Below are 18537 nucleotides of genomic sequence, written 5' to 3'. Positions count from 1 at the left end.
GAAAACAGGCAATCCCTCAAAAAGTTAAAAATGCAGTTACCATATAACACAGAAATTCTACTCCTAAATATATACATATATGTCTGAGAGAAATAAAAACGTTTGTCCATACAAAAACCTGTTCACAGCAGCACTATTAACAGTAGCCAAAAAATGGAAACAACCCAAATGTCCATCAACAGATGAATGGATAAACAAAATGTGGTATATCCATACAGTGGAATATTATTCAACCATGAAAAGGAATGAAGTACTGACACATGATACAACATGGATGAACCTTGAAAACATCATGCTGAGTGAAAGAAGCCAGCCATCATCAAAGACCACACATTATATGACCACACTTATATGAAATGTCCAGAATAGGGAAATCTGTAGACACAGAAAGTAGATCAGTAGTTGTCATGGGTTTGGGGTGGGGTGGGAGGAAATGGGGAGTAACTGTAATGGGTAGGGGCTTTCTTTCTGGGGTGATGAAAATGTTCTAAAATTAGATTGTAGTGATGGTAGTACATCTCTGTGAACATACTGGAAACCCCTGAATTGTTTACTTTAAATGGGTGAATTGCACACTGTGTAAATTACATCTTAATAAAGCTGTTGAAAGAAGGAAGGAAGGAAGAGAAAGAAAGAAAAAGAAAGAAAGAGAGAAAGAAAGAAAGAAACTGAGGCTTAGGGAGGCAAAGATATTTACTAAAGGATGATCAGCGATTTTAGAACAAGAGTCAGGCCTCCCATTCCCAGGCCAACGCCCCTCTGGCTGACTTTCTGAAAAGAGGGATCACTAAGAGGAACTGTGCACTCACTACTCGCCCCATGCCAGGCACTTCGCATACTATTTTATCTAATCCTGCCAACAAGCCTAAGAAGTACACACGACTAACCCCAAGTTACAGATGAGAAAACCGAGGCTCCAAAATGTACAGCGACCTGCCCAAGTCACTGTCTTAATTCAGGTTGCCGAGAAGCAGACCCAGAGACAAGAGATGCATGAAGGAAGTGCTCCGAGGAAAAGGCAGAAAAGGGGTGGGTGGGGAGGGAGCGGAGCATGCGGGCATCTCAGGCAGAGTCCTGCCCACCCTACAGTGTGAGTCACCCCCAGGCTTGGCCCCAGCCAGGCAAGGGAGAGGGGCTCTCCGACTCCCGTACTCCACAGCCTTTGGTAATGGGCATCGGGGATGGGGGTGGGAGGCGTAAATTCCTGGGCATGTCTAGACTTCTGCATTTGTGGACAAATGGCTCATAGCCCATCAGCAGCCTCCAGAGGAGGGTTGCAGGTGCAAGCCTTTGGTGGCAAAAGCACAGCTGAGTTGGAGGAGGGTTCCCCAGAAACTGCAAAGGACCCAAGGTGCTGTGGGTGAAGCACCAACACCATCTGCCCAGGCACCTAACTAGGAAATTAGGGATCTGGGATTTGTACCCAGGTCTGCCCCCAAAGCCCATGACCTCCTCACCCTCTTCAAGAGGGATGCGTCCATAGACTGAGCTGGGGAAGTGCATGGCCCACAGGGGTGAGGATGACAAGCAGAGCTAGAGGAAAAGGAGGACGGTGCCCAGTGGCTGGAGAGGGTTATGAGCCTGGATCCCAAGGAAGACAGAAGAGGAAAAAGCAGGCATGAGGTGGGAGTTGGGTGCTATGGGTGACGACAGGGTCAGGTGAGCAGCACCTCCTCCCTCCGTGGCCTGGAGCTAAATGCAGTCCAACCCCCTCTTCTTGGCTGCTGAGAGCTCTGGTTAGGGGGTGGAGGGACCCAGATAACAGAGACAACTGCAGGATGCAGACGTGTTTGAAAGAAACCCCATGGAGGGAAACCATGGGGTCTCCCCATGGAAAGAAACTTCTTCAGAGGGAGGCTGGATTGAGGCAGGGACACGCTGACTCCAGTCTCCATCTGTGCCAGTAGAGAAGCTGCAGTGTTTAAAGAGAGGCCATCAAAAGCTGGTAAATCCCAGGTGACTGTGACCTGTTCCACTTAGTCACCCAGTACGAAGGGTCTGCTCTGAGAGCAGCTCAGCAGGCAAAGTGAGTTGATTCAATCAAACACTCCGTCATTCTGCACTTACTCATGCCTGTGATGCACCCGGCTGGCATTATGTTGGACACTGGGGGTGAAGGGAAGGCGCTGGGGGTCTTAAAAATGAATCAGATAAGGTCTCTACTCTCAAGGAGCTCATCATCAAGTAAGGGAGACAGAGCAGGAATCACAACACAGGGTGCTTAGTGCCATGGTGAGAGTTACGGATGGGAGCTTAGGAGCCCAGAAGAGGCAATACTCCCTCGTCCTGGAGGAGTTGGGGATAACTCACAAACAAGGTGAAGTTTGAGTTGGGTTTTGAGGGATGAATAGGAGTTTACCAGAAAGAATGAGAGAAATGCCATTTCAAAGTTACTTGTCTGATAAAGAGTAGGATTGGGGTTGTGCTTGAATCCAAGTTGTGCTCTGAACACTATACAATACTGTCTATCTTGAGACTCCCATTCCATTAATCCCCCAAGTTACAACCTTAACTTTTTAAAGCATGATAGAAATCATCCCCTTTCGAGTCAGTCCTGTTTGAATCCTGGCTCCACCACTCATTAATCACATGACCTTGGGCCCAGCTGAGAGTAAACAGTGTTCATTAATTCCCCCCCCTTTCTTACCTGGCTACAGGCTTAGCCTGCCCACTCCTTGGCCACTTTCAGGTTCACCAGGAGGTGGCACCTGAAGCTGTGGCCAGAGGGCCTGGAATTCACTGTTTGTTGGAGGGGTGGGAACTGTGGGTGCCACTGTGCCTCTCTAAACCTCAGACCCCCACCTAGCCCCACCATGCAAGCCTAGGAGAGTAGTTTCAAGCGGGGGGGGGGGGGTACCACCTTCTATAGTGCATCTGGAAATAAAGGGGGCGTTCTGAGTCATCACAATGATGTGGAAGACATAACTGGCATTAGTGGGCAGTGGCCAGATGAGTTCCACACAACGGAGCATTGTCCTCTGTCCTGCCACCTTCTAAACGTCCCCTGGAAGACACGTAGGTGGAAAAACCTATTTATAACTATCTAACTCCAACCCCCAATTCATTTACATATGAATACAGAAGCTCACTGCACAGCTTTAATCTGCTCTAAATTGTCTAAGATTGCTCCAATGATGTAAACTGAGGGAAGGTGATGTACTGTTCTGTTTGCAGCTTTCCCATCAGTTGAATCACTTGATGGTGTTTGCCAGTTCAACACATCTGTACCCATCTGCATTGGTAGCTGTGTATTTACCCGATTCTAGATGTGACTACAGGCAATGAGTGCTTCAGAAAATCTTCAAGTGTGGGCGTGCCCAAGCATTTATGTAGTGGAATATATATTATTATTTTATTACAAATGGCTTTCTGGGCTTCCTTGGTGGTGCAGTGGCTAAGAATCCGTCTGCCAATGCAGGGGGACACGGGTTCGAGCCCTGGTCCGGGAGGATCCCACATGCCGCGGAGCAACTAAGCCCGTGCACCACAACTACTGAGCCTGCGCTCTACAGCCCACGAGCCACAACTATTGAAGCCCGCGCACCTAGGGCCCGTGCTCCGCAACAAGAGAAGCCACCACAATGAGAAGCCCGCGCACCGCAAGGAAGAGTAGCCCCCGCTCGCCACAACTAGATAAAGCCCGCGCGCAGCAACGAAGACCCAATGCAGCCAAAAAAACACAAACAAAAAAATGGCTTTCCTTTTATTTCTCCTTTACCATGTGATTAGCGTATTATTATTATTACTATTTTTAGTATTTGTAGATAGATTATATGATCTATGCATGAACTGCATTTCAGGATTGTAAAGAGGGCATCACAAACTATTTGTTATAAAGGTAACATTGAGACTGAAGGATTCAGACCCACTGGCCTGGTCTAGACAACTGGGAATCTATTCAATTTCCCTTGGGATGACAGACAGTACAGCCTAAGGATCAGAGCCAGGGTCTGGGAGCCAGAGAGACTGAAATTTGAAACCCAGCGCTGTTGCTTACTAGCTATATGACCTGGGAGAATATGTATAATCTTGCTAATTCTTAGCATCCTCATCTGCAAAATGGGGATAAAACACCCACCTCAGAGGGTTGTAGTGCGGGTTATATGAGGTCGACTGTAGAAAGACACCAATTAAGTGCTCAGTGATAATAGAAGCTGCTGTCACCCTTATTGTTGCTGTTATTATCATTTCTCCAGGGAATCCTCCCCAGCTGGGACCATGAAGTGTGACCGGGCCCTGGCATCCCCCACCCTCACCGCCCACATCCAGTCTGGCTCAGCACCCTGATCTCCAGACACTGATGGGGGGATGGGTCCTGATCCGCATGAACCATGAAACTAAGCCTCCGCCATCGGGACTCTATTCGACCCAGGCCTGAATCAGGCCTCATCCTCTACTGAACGTTGCCCTGGGTGGTGACGGGGGAGCAGACTACTGCCCAACAGCTCCCTGAGTCTCCACGCTGGCTTCCAGCTCACCTTCCCCGCTTTTCCCACCGCTGCTGGGGCCCTGGCGTGCCCTGCGCTGAGCCCCTTGGCTGTGGGGGCAGCAGGGTCCGCCCCCTGGTTCCAGCTTTGGCCTCTGAGCCTCCGGATCAGCCCCTCTGCACTAGGCCCGGCCCTGGCCTGCAGAGCTGTCTCCTTCCAAGGTTAAGCATCCACAGGGCCCTCACCTAGCTCTCAACAAACCACCAACATGACAGGTCATGGTGTATGAACTCTGGAGTGGGCGCTGGGAGCTGCCCTTTTTAAAAAAAAAAAACATTTATTTATTTATTTAGGCTGCACCGGGTCTTAGTTGCGGCATGAGGGATCTTTTTTCAGTTACAACATGCGGGCTTCTTAGTTGTGGCATGCGGACTCTTAGTTGCAGCATGCATGCGGGATCTAGTTTCCTGACCAGGAATCGAACTCAGGGCGCCTGCATTGGGAGCGCAGAGTCTTACCCACTGCACCACCAGGGAAGTCCCAGGGAGCTCCCTTTTCTTATCATCATTCCTCTGTGGTTCTCTCTGCCCTTCCACAGCAGGAATCCCAGTGTTCATCTCTGCTCCCTGGGCCTCTGCACTCAGGGACCCCAGGAAGGTCTTGAACCGTGCATTTGGCAGTCAGAGGGAACTGATTCTTTCCCCCAAGGCAATGGGAACCAGCAGAGTTCTCAGAGCTGAGATGGCGTTCCCCAGCCTCATAAGACCCAGAGCTACCTCTTCATTCCTCCTGTCTTTGGCGGAGTCGTTAGGAATCCCTAGAAGGTGATGGATGAAATCTGGTCTTGATCTAGTGCTGCCTGAGAGTACTGAGATGACACACACGATGCCCACCCTGAAGAAGTTCACAGTCCAGCTGGGAGAGACAGTCATGTAACAGATAACTGCGGTTTTGACATGGTCCGTGTTGAGTGTGAGGTATGCACTAGAGGCCATTGGCCTTCTTATGTGGGTATGGCCAACTAAGTCTGCCTGGGCAAGGTGGGAAGGCTTCTGAGCAAAGTTAACATTGGAATGGGGTACTGAAGGATGAGCAGGAGTTTTCCAAGGTCTGGGCTACTCTCAAGCCTCACTGCCTATTTCTAAGCCCGACAATCCTGGCATGGTTAGCCCATGCCTTTCTTCCTGAATGACAATCTTGGGGGAAGAGGAGATAGAGGAGAAACTGAGGATGGAACACAACTCTTTACACCCCGAAGGATCCATGTTTGGACTGGATCCTGGTTCAGAGACATTGGCTTCCCCAGACTATTCCCAAAACACAAAAATCAGTTATTTCCCAGAGTCCCAAAGAGCATGAATTCCTTAGGAAAGTCCTATATGTAATGTGAAAAAGGAGACTCCAAGATCAAATACATTTCAGAAACACTGAGTAAGCAAAGCCAAGCAGATTTTACTACAGGACTTCTCAGAGCCTTTAAAGGTAAAATAAGATAATAATTTACATGTTTAAAATAAATTTTGATAACTAATAATTTAATAAATATTAAAAATATAATTTTACAGCTACCTTTTATTTGGTGTTTCCTAATGTGCAAGACATGTGCTGTGCATTATCTCATGAATCCCCATAAAACTTTATGTCATCAGTACTGTCATTATCCCCATTATCCCCATTCAGAGAGGCTGAATCAACCCAAGCAGTGAAGTTCACTGCCCAAGATCACACAGTAAATGGTGGAGCTGAGATTCAGTCAAGTTCTGTCCGACCCAAAGTCTCCACCCTTTCCTGGGTATTGTGAATCCCTAAGAAGGGGATGCGATATACAGCATTTCCAAACGTCTTCAGCCATGGACCCTCCTTATACCTAGGGTTCCACAGAGCAACTTTGGGAAACACTGCTCTAGTTTGTTCCCAGAAGATTCACCAAAAGCAACAAAAGGACTTCTGAGGCTCTGCTTCTCCTCTTCCTCCACGCTCCACAGCTGGGCCCCGGGTCCAAGTCCCTCAACAGGCCCTCTGTGTTCACTCCAGGGGCTGGTGTGAGAATTTGGAGGGGTTCCCAGGAGAGGCTGGGATTCCAGCCGACAGCTCCTAATCTGTCCAGATCTAAACAGCTGACATCATTGGCCACATACGACCCAAATTTTATTCCCAGCCAGTTCTGAGTTGCTGCTTCAAACTTAGCTGCTGCTTGATTGCCAGCAAACTAGATAGGTTATGAACTCAGAATCATTGAGCCACTGCCCACTTAGCAAGAAAAAGGCTGGGCCCTCTGAGGCCTAATGCAGTTGACCAAAGAAGGCCACTGGCTGAACCCAGGCCTTGTCTTTCACACTTGGGCCCCTATGTGGCCTCTGCACTCATGCCTCCAGACCCTTCTCACCACCTCCTCACTGCTGGCAGAGTGATCTTTCAACAGGCAACATTCAACTTGTCACTCCTTAGAACTCTTCTATGGCTCCCTAGCGCCCCCAGCAGAAGTCTAGATCACTGCGCCTGATTTTCAAGGTCTTTGGAAATGGGGGAGACTTTGCAGTCATTTTCCATTTCTCAAGAGAACATGTAGATGAACAAGTGGGGGCCGTCAAGCAAGTGACACCCACAAGGTCTGGGTGCCCTGTCCTTGAAGATAAGCCATCTCGTGGAAGGAGCCAAGTAGCACTTGCCGACTCTCTTGCCCAAATATCTTTTTTTTTTTTTTAATTATTTAATTATTTATTTATTTATTTTATTTATGGCTGTGTCGGGTCTTCGTTTCTGTGCGAGGGCTTTTTCTAGTTGCGGCAAGTGGGGGCCACTTTTCATCGCGGTGCGCGGGCCTCTTCATTATCGCGGAGCCTCTTGTTGCGGAGCACAGGCTCCAGACGCACAGGCTCAGTAACTGTGGCTCACGGGCCTAGTTGCTCCGTGGCATGTGGGATCTTCCCAGACCAGGGCTCGAACCCGTGTCCCCTGCATTGGCAGGCAGATTCTCAACTACTGCGCCACCAGGGAAGCCCTGCCCAAATATCTTTTATCTGGAGACTGTTTTTATCAAGGAGCAGAGAAAAGATTTCCCTTGACTGAATAAGTAAGAAAGTTGTGTTTAGATGTCTCTGGGCAAGAGACCCCAGGGAGGTAATAAAAAGGGTTCAAAATCCTCCCTTTCAGAGCGGTCCCAGAGTTGGGGCAATCCTTCGAGTCCTCCCCTAAGGCCAATGGCACATGCCTATTCAGTGGTCCTGGATGGCTTGAGGAGCAAAAAGCCCACCTTACCAGCGGGCTGGAAGCAGACTGGGCGATGTCCACATGCCTCTTGGCACCACGTGCACCTCAATCTGTAAGGTGCATCCATGTCACCTTGTTAAAATGCAGGTTCTGATTCTGCAGGTCTGAGTGAGGCCTGAGAGTCTGCATTTCCAACAATCTCCCAAGTGATGTCAGCGCTGCTGGTCCTAGGACCACCCCACAAAGAGCAAGGTTCCTCCCACAACCCTTGGTCCCATGGTGACCCTGAAACTATCACTCATTGCCATTAACATATTCCAGGTCTGGGGACTTCCCTGGCGGTCCAGTGGTTAAGACTCCACGCTTCGAGTGAAGGGGGCGTGGGTTCAATCCCTGGTCGGGGAACTAAGGTCCCACATGCTGTGCAGTGCAGGCAAATTAAAAAAATAAATTAAATTAAATTAAAATATTCCAGGTTAGACCAAGACAGGGAGGGAGGTGATCCCTGATGACCCTGCTTACCTCTCTAGGAGGGTCCATTTACCCCCACCCCCTACCCTTAGGCTTTACTTTATGCCCTGGCAAAACCTAATCCCTTACGATTTCCTGCACACATCACACTGTTGTGGATGCTACGTTGCTCGGCTCAGGCTGTACCTTCTGCCTGTAAAGCTCTTCTCACCTTACTTTGCTGAATTAAGACCTACTCACCTTTGAAAACCCTGCTGGCACATCCTCAGGCTGAGATCAGTACCCCACCCCTCCACCCCTACCCCAGTTTCTGCACACACATAACCCTTGTGAACATCTAGACCATAACGCATATCTTACTATATGGAGACTGCCTGAGTCTGGGTCTCCCTCCCCCCACAGGCTTTAAGTTCAAAGGCACGGATCATGCCTTGTCCCCTCTGTCTCCTCGGTGCCTAGCACACAGCTTGGCACACAGCAGGTGCACAATAAATGTTTGCCGAACTGATCCAAAGCTGGCAACATCGCTAAGGGAAGAGTTTAGTAGATTCTCTCCATCTCAAAGAAAAACGATTTAATTTTATAAACAAAATGTGTGTGTGTGTGTGTTTTCTGCTTCCTTCCTTGTTCCTGAGTTTAAAGAAAGGTGTGAAGTGATAATAATAGTAATGCAGTTTGCAGGTGCCTAACCTGGGTTAACCCATCAAATCCTGTGATGGGGGTCCTGCTATCAACCCCCTGGAACAGATAAGAAAACTGAGACTCACAGGGACCAGTGAGCTGTCAATAGCACCTAAGTGGCCGAGCACATGCGGATTCCAACATAGCTCTGTGTGACACCAAGCGAAGGGGCCCTTCTGCTGAGTTCCCAAAGCTGCAAAGCTTGAGGTCTGCATTTGAAATGGGGGAGGTGCAGGCCTGACAATGGTTACACGCTGCAGAGGAGAAGGTGGTGAGAGTAGAAGGACACTGGGATGGGGGACCAGGTCCTCAAACAGAGCTGTTCCTGCCTGCAAGGCAGTGAGCACCTCACTTGGACATCTATTCAGAGAAGCAGCCAGAAGTGCCATGGCTATGACCTGATGGAGACGGGGCGGGGAGGCTGTTTCAAAGGGAAAGACAGTGAATGCATCTCCTCTTGAAGAGGGACGGGCAGAGGGACAGGGATTCTAGAATGAGTCACATCCCACTCCAGCCGGCCCAAGCCTCGGGGGCCTGGGAGGTGGCCGCACGTGGCCCTACAGCTGGGACCCTGTATTCCACACTCTCTACAGGAACCAAGCCTCCAGGGGAGCCCAGCGGCCTCTGTCTCCATCACCGCCTCGATGCCGGTCCGCACTCTGTTCCTCTGAGCCATCACTGCTGTAACGAGGCAGCCGAGGTGGGCCAGAGGGTGAGCGCGGGAAGGACGTCCCCTCCCCCACACCTCCTCTGGGCCTCTCCTATTCCCCCATCCCTTGGTTTCCATGGCAGCGTCTGGCAACGAGGTGTCTACTTCAAAATGCTGGCAGGGATGCCAGGCAGGAGCCACAGAGACACAGGCCTGGGGGTGAGGGGAGGGAGCTCTCAACTGTTGAGTGGCTACTCCGAGTGGGTCCTGTCCAAGACTTCACATCCATCGCCTCCCTTACGCGTCATCCCAGCTAGGCGAGGAACCTACTATTATCTCATTTTACAGATAAGGAGACTGAGGCACAGAAGGGTAAAGGCCATGCCCAGGGTCATACAGCCAGTCAGTGGCAGAGCCAGGATTCAAACTCAGATTTCTGTGGTTCAAGCCCAGGCCTTTAATCACTTCCTGCCTCTTGGCCAGGGCTCAAGCTGTTCAGGCTGGAGCTCTGCCTCGTGCCGCAGGCCCTTGGGTGAATCCCTTCGCCTCTCTGAGACTCTGTAAAATGGGGTGGTGAGTCCCATTGCTCTGAGGGGCTGGGAGGACTGAAGCAAGTTGGGGGAAGCCCTGAGCTCCTGGCTGGGGTTCGGTAAAGGGGTCTGCTCCTCCATCTCCAACTGGAGAGCCTCCCATCCCAGGATTCCTGGACAAGCAGAGCCACAGCAGCCCGGATCCACTGGGAGAAGTCGGCCCAGAAGCCCCCCTGGCATGCCGCCCCCGACCCAGTGCTCCTGACAATAACAGCTCTGGTCCGCTGGACATCCACTTTGTGCCAGGAGCCCCGCTATGGCCCTGCACACTCCCAGTGACCCTGGGAGGGAGACACGCTTACTATCCTCTTGTTATAGATCAGGAAACCCAGTGGTGGCACCCACACGGAGCACCCCAGGAGCAGAAAGGGGGTGGTACTTGCACCGACCTGGGTGACTGGAGGAAAGTGCCTCAGAGAGACACCCGTTATGTTCAGTTCTACCTTCAAAATGGACCTGCAAGCTGATCCCTTCCCTTCATGTCCAAGTTATACCCTGGCCTGGCTACCTCGGCCCCTGCTCAAAGGACAGCAAGCCTCCCTCGGAGTCACTCGGCCACTGTTCCCCTTCCTTTGTGTTTCATCCACACAGAGGGCTGGGCGATGCTTCTCATCACACAGTTGATCCTGTCATCGGAGGTCCCAAACCCTCCGGTGGCTCACAATGTCTTCCGAACAAAAGCCAGGTCCTCACAATGGCCGACAAGGGGACATCCGGCCCGTGACCTCTCTGACCCTATCCCCTACACTCACCCTTGTTCACTCTGCTGCAGCCACTGAGGTTTCGTCACTCTTTCTAGAACATTCCAAACCACCTGCAGCCCAGGACCTTGCTGTTCCCTCTGCCCAGAATGCTTCTCCCTCGACACAAACATGATTCAATTCCTCACGTGATGCAGAGGCCATGCTTCCCATCCTGTGTAAACGATCCCTCCCATTCTCCCACATTGCTCATCATCAACAACTGCTCAACAGTTTACATTCATTTGTCGACGTACTTCTTGCCTGGCTCCCACGAGAGTGAAAGCTCTAGGAAGGCAGGACTGTCCATCTTGTTCATCCCTGTCCCTCACCACCTACAAGAGTCCTTGACCCCCATTCATGGCTTATCTGTGGAGTGGCCTGGGGCAAAATTTTTGGGCAACCAGGTGCTGGCTACTGAACTAGTAAGATTCCCTCTAGAAAGGCTGAGTGTGAAACGCACAAAGCAGCAGCAGTTGCTAGGAATCAGGGGCAGAAATCAAAAGCCATGAGGCTGCAGAAGCCAGGAGCCACAGAAACCACGAGACAGCAGATGTCATGGGCCGGGAGGTAGAAATAGGCTCCACCTGGGCAGGCATCTTTGCCTGCTTTCTTCTGCAGAAAATCCCAAGGGCCTGGAGGAGGGCCTGGTGCACACAGGTGCTCAATAAATGTTTGCTGAATAAATGAAAGGTGGAGTGGAGAAAAGAGAAGAGTTAGTTGGCATAAGCAGGAACAGCCAAAGTGGGGAAAGGAGTGGAGACGCCGTGGACACGGCTGCAGGGAAGACAGGGTAACAGGCTCCAGCGGATCCGGACAAGCCTCCAGTCTCTGTGGGGCTTGGCAGTGTGATGGCGACACCGCTTTCCATCTTTACTACATCCCCCTATATCCAGGCAATAAAGCCCCATTAACTGAGGCTAACTTGGACATGTCTCTAGTCCCTGCAACCCCAAACAACCTGCTAACAGGGAGGCCTCCCTGGAAGAGGCACCACGGAAGGGGGAACTTGGAACAGGCATCCCCAGACCCCTCTTCTTCCTTTCTTTTTTTTAAACAGCTTTACTGAGATACAATTTACATACCATGAGATTTACTTATTTTGCTATGTATATTTTATCACAATTTAAAAAACCTCAGAATAAAACTCTTGGGGACTTAGGGTTTGAGTGGGCAGAGGAGGCAGGAGGGTATGCTGGCAGCAAAGTCACGGTGATGAGGAAGCACGAGGTGTGCCTGGGGAAGGGCGAGGTGTCCCACATGGACGGGCAGATGGAGAGTACGGGGGTGGGGGGTGAAAGGCAGCCAGGGCCAGCCTGCCAAGAGCCTATGTATAAAACTCTGGCTCAGGGTCTGGATCGGCTGTGATGAGCCTCGGAAGGAGAACGGTCTGCCCAAAGCCAGTGGTGGTGCCCGCAGAGGTCAGTAGAGCTGGGTTCTAGAGCCGGCTCTGCTGTTACAGCAGGTGTGGCCCCGGGCAGGTCACCTTCCCTCTCCTGGCCCCTCGCTCCTCCCTCCGGCATCCCTCAAAGTCCGTTGCGGCTCTAATTTCCCCTAAACAAATGTGGTAAGGAGCACGGGGCTGGGAGCCAGACCTGGCTTAGAAGCCCGGGTCCTTCACTTTCTAGCTGCATGACCCTGGGTTCCTCATCCCTAGGACAGGGACAACAGTCCTGACCGCACATGGCTGCTTAGAGGGCCAAATGGGGCAACAAATAGAGAGGGCTTGGCACGAGGCCCTCACATGCTAGCGCCATCAGTACCACCGCCTCGTGTTAGCCGATGCTGATGAGATGCTTGAGGGCAATCCTGTAAACCAGCAAGCACAGAAGCTGAGACCTGCTCCCAGCTGCAGTGTTTTCAAAGTAACACTTAGTGCATGGATAGACACACAGCTTGGTGCCTGGGATGAAAGGGAGTAAAAGGCATTCGTTAGAAAAATGCTTGGTTTCCCTTAGTGACCAAGGACGCAGAGAAAGCCCTGGGTGTTCAGAACTGGCACGGTGTCCTTGCTGTTACGGAGCCCAGCACCAATGGGGCAACCAGGCCCCGCATCAGCCCGAACGAACCTGGGGTGTCCATCCTGTAACTCACTCAAGCTTTCCCTTCAATCCACAGAGCCAAATGCTCACTTGATTTTTCTTCCCTGTTCACCTGTGTGTGTTTTTTCTGCTTGTAACAGAGAGAAAACAACAACATCTCTGGGTATCAGTGAGCATTCAACATTGGAAACCCAAGGCTTAGTTTTGTGACTTATTCCTACTATGTAGCCTGGAACTCAGGAAAAAGGGTACGGACAGGGTCTAGCACCTAGAAACACCCCCTTTTTATATTTATAGGACGGACTGAATGGACAAATGCAACGTAAGCTACCAAGCGAAAAACTGGGTTACCTAAGGCTGAGCAATTTCCAAAAACACTTCAGGCAATTAGCATCTCACCGTGAGGGGCTTCCTAGCACAGAAGAAAGGGATTCGAGTATCTCAGTTCAAACCCCAGCTCAGCTAAGCTAGCTGTGTGACCTTGGGCCAGCCACTTAGCCTCTCTGAGCCTCTGTCAGCACTATGCTTCCCCATCTGAGAACATCACATCCCACTTTGTTGTTATTCTTCCAGCATCTGTCTTCATCACCCTGCAAAGCTGTGTCTGCCTGTCCACTGTAGTGTCACCTGTGCACAGCAGGCGCACGATCCCTACGAACTCTCCAAATACAGCTCTGCCTTCCCACTCCTCTGCTGCTGACCCGGACGTTGCCTCTTTGGGTTTGGCAAAGATTTCGTTCAGCCCCAAGAACTTAAGTGAGGACTTTTTCTTCTGCAGGCCACTGGTCAAAGGCCAATGTCATTGTCTGACCCAGTAATGAACTGCAAGGCTGTTCTTGTTTCTGGCTTGATTTAAGAACTCCATAAAGGAAGCAGAGTCAGGTGAATGGTTCGATTAAGTAGAGAAGCTATAAATCATCATAACACATAACACTATCTATGTCTGTACCCCTACGTGGCAGAGAAGAAGCAGGGGTGGACGAGGAAACAGCCTGTCTTTATGGGCAAGAAGAGTTTTAGAAAAAAGAGGGGGAAAACACCATACATTTCCATCTCTCGAGGAGTTTACAATCTGCTGATGGAAAGAGACAGGTAAAGCAGGTACTTATTTTACATTATGATGAGTGCATGGTGTCACAGAAGCACCTGGCCAGTCTGGGGGAGCAGGCAGAAATGAGAGAAGGGGATGGCGGCCCTATAGATCCCTTCCTTGCCCATGCCCACCCCTATTACATCTGCTTCCCCTACACAGAACATCTCTCCTGCCCCCTGCCCACCTTGCCCACCTTAATTGCTTCCTGTTACCCTCCCTAATCACACGCTATGATGTGGCCTGACCAGGTCACCTGCTGGATGACCACAGGCCTTCCCACCTCTGCCCGGAATATCCTTCCTTCACATCTCTACCCCTCGAAACCTTATGTTTCGAAGCCCTGCTCACGCTCATTCATTATTTCATTCAACAAGTATTTCGGAGGGCTTACCATGTCCCTAACACTGTGATGGGCACTACGGATATAATGAGGAAGCCGCAGCCCATGTCCTCAAGCTACTTAAAGCCGTGGGGAGACAGAGAGTCACAATAAGGAGTAATACGTGTGTGGTAGATGTGAGTCCAGAGAAGGGTCCTAGCCCAGCCTTGGTGGGGTGTGTTCAGGGAAGGCTTCCTGGAACAGACTTCTGAGCCCTGACAAATGAGGTTAAAATGGAGAGAGGTGCCTATTAATGTACGTGAACCTATATAGTTATAATAATAGCTGACATTTATGGATGCTACTAGGAGCCAAGCATTAGGCTAAGCACTGCACACATATTAACTCCTTTTCAGTCCTTACAACCCTATGGGAGTGAGTACTGTTATCATTCCCATTCCCAGATGAGGAATCTGAGGCACAGAGAAGTTAAGAACTTGCTCCTGGTCACACAGCTACTAAGTGGCAGAGCTGGGGTTCAAACTCAGTGCAGCCCAGAGCCCAGGCTTCTGACCACTGCATTCTGTTGTCTCAGGCTGTCAGTGTTATTCTGACATTTCCTCTTTTCATTTAACCATGAACTTATCACAGACATCCTTCTAAATGGTGCAACCCAGGCCCCATTCTACTTAATGGCTGCAGAGATAGGATGTCACTGGAATTTGAGCAGGGAAGTGATTTGATCAGATTCTTCCCTGGGAAACAGGCAGGGGGCCACCTAGGGGCAGGGGAGCTCTCTTGGGGTCCTGGGGAGGGAGGACCTAAGCTTAGGACCTATCCTAAGCTCAGGCTGGGATAGGGAGGACGCTGAGGGGAGCTGGGCTCCGGGAACATGACCGGGCAGCAGGGTGCAGCACTGCACCTCTCAGGGGATTGCGGAAGTGGAAGAAGGGGTCCTGAGACCCCCCCCCCACCCCGCCGCCTTCTGCTTACAAGCCTCTTACAGACCCAGCATCTTTCCCTCTCACCCCACCCTAGCCCGGCGTGTCTGATTCTCCCTGAGCACACCCCAGCTGACACTTCCAATTAAGAGTTATCGACCATCGGGGCTTCCCTGGTGGCGCAGTGGTTGAGAATCCACCTGCCATTGCAGGGGACACAGGTTCGAGCCCTGGTCCGGGAAGATCCCACATGCCATGGAGCAACTAAGCCCATGCACCACAACTACTGAGCCTGCGCTCTAGAGCCCGCGAGCCACAACTACTGAGCCCACGTGCCACAACTACTGAAGCCCGCGCACCAAGAGCCCGTGCTCCACAACAAGAGAAGACACCGCAAGGAGAAGCCCGTGCACCACAATGAAGAGTAGCACCCGCTCACCGCAACTAGAGAAAGCCCGCACGCAGCAATGGAGACCCAAAGCAGCCAAAAATAAATAAATAAAATAAATAAATAAATTTTTTAAAAAAGAGTGAATGATCATCAGTTTCAGTTCAGCTGACATGTGCAGATGTGGTGTCTATGGAATTCTTAATTCATTGAATATTCTTTGCCCAGGAGGGTCACATCTATTCTATCCAAAGTGCAAAAAACAAAACAAAAACACCACAAGTCACCCAGAAGCACTGCTTTAACACCGTCCTCTAGTACCACCCCATCCAGCCCCACCACATTCAGCCACCTGTCAGTCCTACTGCACCTGCCCCAAACAGTCTTAGTCTGTCCACTTCTCTCCAGGGCCACCACCGCTGGTCTGAGTGACCTTCCTCTCTCACCTGGATGACTGCAATAGCCTCATTCTTGGTCTCCCAGCTCCACTCTAGCATAAGTTAGTCCACATCTCTAGCCTCAGTTTTCTTATCTCTAAAATGGGCACACTGACACTTCTCTCACAGGGCTGTGGAGAGGACGGGGTGACATAATGAACCAAAAGCCCTGGCCGGGAGTGCCTTCTCAATAGATGACAGTTCCTTTCCTCCATCAGCTGGCTGGGAGGGATGAGAAAGGTGAGGGACTCTTCTGCTTTCATACTCTGCTGGTGCACATACAAAGCAGGCACCAGTGGCCTCTGCACCTCCCTGCCTCTCTTGACCTCACTCCCCCAGCTACAGGGCTTCTTGCCTGTTTCCTGCCTCTTGTTTCCTTCCATATAGTGAGAGCTCCTCTAGCTTCAGACCCTGGCCTCTCTCCCACTCCTCATTCACACTCCGGGGCCCGTGCACGGTGCCACGTATTTATAATAGAATTTGAGAGATGAAATAGGCAAGTCATACTCAGGCTCTTCTGGGCTGCTCTTAGGAGCCAGCCTGCCTGCTGGGAGCCTGCATCCGACTGGGCTCTCAGTCAGCCAACCGAGCCTAGGAGAAAGACCTAGGCTCTGCAGGGACCCAGCCCTGCCCACCCCTGGGGCAGGTGGGAAACCCATCCGATTCTAGCCTTCAGCATTAGCCGGCCCACATGCTCCAATGTCACTCGGATCAGTAATAACGGTGACATTTTGTTCTCCGGCTACCTTGCTTTCTGTCTTAATACTCAGTTGGTCCAGAACTCAGGCCGGGCAGAGGAGTGCTATTTACTGGCCCCTCCCGCCCCCCAACAGGACTGAGCAGTGGGAGAAGACCCTGTCCTCTATCCCTACCTTGTTAATGGAGATTCTCAGGGCCGCCCTCATCAAGCCCGGTGCTGGGTGCTGTGAGAACCAATCAATAAATGACTGACAAATACTTACTGAGCTCCTGATACAACCGTGAAAATAACTCATCTTTGCTCAGTGTTACTTACTACTTTTGAGATGCCTAAAAAGCATTTTCAGGTACTCGAACGCTACGAAGTGCTGGTATCTTCACCAACTTGGTGGTCTTTACTGCAATTTGCACGATCAGGGCATGCCCTTGTCTTTCAGGATCTAGTTGTGAACTCACTTCCTTCATCCAGTAAGTTTTCATTGCACACCTACTAGGTGCCAGGTGCTATTAACGAAGGCACTGCAGGTATAGCTGTCAACCAGGCAGATGACACCCCTACACTCCTGTACTGGTGATCTGGTAGCAGTGATGAAGAAAATCAACAGACAGGGACTGGATTGGGCAGGGGTCAAAACAGGGTAGTCGGGGAAGGGCTCTCCAAGGAGGGAACATCTGAGTCCTCAGTGATGGGAAGGTGCCAGACATTGCAAGACCTGGGGGAAGAGGCTCTCAATAACGCTGTGAGTGGTGGTACTATTATTAGTATTAATATTAGGATTCCCCTTTTACAGATGTGGAAACTGAGGCCAGGGAGGTTAAAACGCTTCCTCCGAGGCCAAAAAGGTAACTATTTATGGCACCAGGTCAAAACTCTGAAACCCCAACTATTGCCACCAAACCCACTTGCCTGTAGGTTCCAGAACTTTTAAAAAGAATCTTAACCTCGGAGATCTTCAACAAAGTAGCATGCAGCACACCCTCAAGGAGCCTCCAGTTTAATTTGAGAGAACATCTTCACACAAAAACACTCATCACACAAGGTGGGTCACAAATTAATGTATAGGATTAATACAGTTTCAAAAATTTTAAATCCAGTGGGATTTACTTTGAAACCTGACAAAATGACCCCCAATTTCTTGGGGAAAAAGAAATCCATCTAAGATAGTTATTTATTCATCAGTTTGTTTAATAAACACGTATGAGTTGCCAGGCTCTGCTGTCAATGCTTTCCAAATATGAATTCTTTCAAACCTCATGACTCATTTAATACTCATAACAATCCTGTAAGTTAATACAGTCACTAACCCCACTTTCTAATCAAGGGAATCAAGGCAAAGACAGGGTGGATGGCCTGCCTGAGACACACTGCAAAGTGGTGGAGCCAAGATCCAAACCTACGTCGTCTGGCCCTGGAACCTTTGCTCTTTGCCGTAAACTGAATTTACAAGTATCATTTACACAATTGAATTGATATGTACAATTACATTTTGTCTCTTTGTCTCTTTCTACCTGACATGAACTTGCTTTCAGAAGGTCTGACTTAAATGCAGAATTCATGGTTTCCCCCAAATTTGCTGTGGGGAGCCCTTGAGAGGCTCTTGGAAAAGTTAGACCGTCATCCTCCAGGGAGGCGGAAACTAGCTCTATCAGGGGCCCATTAGGCCCCTCAGGGTGGACGTGCCATACGAACAGTTAGACGCTTCGGACAAAGGAAAGAAAACAGGCTTCCACTGGGGGCCAGCGTCAACAGTCACACTGGCAGACACTCGGGATCACATGTGTGCGATGGCAATGGAACTGGGCTTCACTTGCACTGCGGAAGAGGGCCAGCGGGATGGATTTATTTAGTG

The 18537-nt window shown here is 50.4% G+C and overlaps 1 protein-coding gene across 1 annotated transcript in view; it reads right to left on the bottom strand.

Annotated features, from left to right (window-relative positions):
• ATG7 (autophagy related 7) overlaps window positions 1-18537 on the bottom strand; it is a 333595-nt gene that overhangs the window by 308135 nt on the left and 6923 nt on the right. The window lies entirely within an intron of this gene.

The sequence above is a fragment of the Eubalaena glacialis genome, chromosome 7 (assembly GCF_028564815.1).
Source record: "Eubalaena glacialis isolate mEubGla1 chromosome 7, mEubGla1.1.hap2.+ XY, whole genome shotgun sequence".
Taxonomy (NCBI): domain Eukaryota; kingdom Metazoa; phylum Chordata; class Mammalia; order Artiodactyla; family Balaenidae; genus Eubalaena; species Eubalaena glacialis.
The sequence above is the reverse complement of the archived record's forward strand: the minus strand, read 5'-3'. Positions and strand labels throughout refer to the sequence as shown.